Source organism: Mus pahari, chromosome 13 (assembly GCF_900095145.1).
Source record: "Mus pahari chromosome 13, PAHARI_EIJ_v1.1, whole genome shotgun sequence".
NCBI lineage: Eukaryota > Metazoa > Chordata > Mammalia > Rodentia > Muridae > Mus > Mus pahari.
Genome location: NC_034602.1, coordinates 62590527 through 62592298, shown reverse-complemented (window position 1 = coordinate 62592298; position 1772 = coordinate 62590527).

Here is a 1772-nt window from a genome sequence, read left to right as displayed (position 1 = left end):
GGCGGATTTCTGAGTTCGAGGCCAGCCTGGTCTACCAAGTGAGTTCCAGGACAGCCAGGGCTATACAGAGAAACCCTGTCTCGAAAAACCAAAAAAAAACAAAAAATAACAAAAAAAAATAACAAAACTATTTTAAGATATTACCTCACCGAAGTCAGAAGGCCTATAACTAAGAAATCTGAAAACAAATGTAGAAGAGGATGCGAAGAAGACAAAGGAACCATGGATCATTGTCCTGCGGGGGGTGAGGGCACGGACATTAGCACAGCCATTGTGGAAATAGGTTTGGAGATTTCCCAAAGATTTTAAAATAGAGCTACCACATGACCCAGCTATTTCACTCCTGAATCTATGCCCAGGGAACCCCAGACACAGTCACAGAGATATTTTCACCCCATGTTTATTGCTGCACTGTTCCTTATGGCAAAGACTTTGAATCAGTGTAGTCTAGCAGCAGATGAAAGGATAATGAAAATTTTAGTGTGTGTGTGTGTGTGTGTGTGTGTGTGTGTGTGTTTGTATGAGAGAGAGAGAGAGAGAGAGAGAGAGAGAGAGAGAGAGAGAGAGAGAGAGAACGAACTACCCCACTCTAAAGGAAAGATAAAATAAAATTCAGGAAAATGTGTGGACTTAGAATATATATTCTTATGCAAGATAACATAAGAAAAATGCATTTTCTTGCTCAAATGTTATGTCTTAGTAGTCAGGGTTTTTATTTCTACACAAACATCATGACCAAGAAACAAGTTAGAGAGGAAAGGTTTTATTCAGCTTACACTTCCACAACTGTTCATCACCAAAGGAAGTCAGGACTGGAACTCAAGCCGGTCAGGAAGCAGGAGCTGGTGCAGAGGCCATGGAGGGATGTTCTTTACTGGCTTGCTCAGCTTGCTTTCTTATAGAACCCAAGACTACCAGCCCAGGGATGCCACCACCCACAAGGGGCCATTCCCCCTTGATCACTAATTGAGAAAATGCCTTACAGCTGGATCTCATGGAGGCATTTCCTCAAGGGAGGCTCCTTTCTCTGTAATAACTCCAGCCTGTGTCAAGTTAACACAAAACCAGCTAGTACATCCTATATCTAACAATAATAGATGCATACATGAAAACAACTGTGCATGTAGGTAGAGTATAACATGGAGGGAAAAGGAGAAGAAAGGGTAACTATTAGGGGATAAGGAAAGAGTAATTCATGTAAAGAACATATAAAAGAGGATATAAAGATAACTTTTTCTAGTTCTAACTCTGTCATGAATTGTTTTTTCATTCTTGATGGTGAATAAATACATAAAAATATATTTGACAGTGAAAGTATATAAAAATAATCAATGTGAATTGCTACAGCTTTCATTCTGGATGGCAATTTTATATGTATGGGTACAAAAGTTCATTGAGCCATATAGTCTTTATGTCTGGTTAAGTTTGATGTGTGGTTTCTTTTTATGGGCAACATTTCAATGATAAAATATAAAAAAAAAAATTTAAAACCTGAAGTTTCAGAATTGTCTTAGTTAGGGTTTCCATTGCTGTAAAGAGACACCATGACCAAGGCAACTCTTATAAAGGACAACATTTAACTGGGTCTGGCTTACAGGTTCAGAGATTCAGTCCATTATCATCATGGTGAGAATCATGGCAGCAAGAAGGCAGACATGGTGCTGGAGGAGCCAAGAGTTCTACATCTTGATCTAAAGGCAGCCAGGAGGACACTGTATTACACTGACCAGATTTGAGCGTGTGTGTGTGTGTGTGTGTGTGTGTGTGTGTGT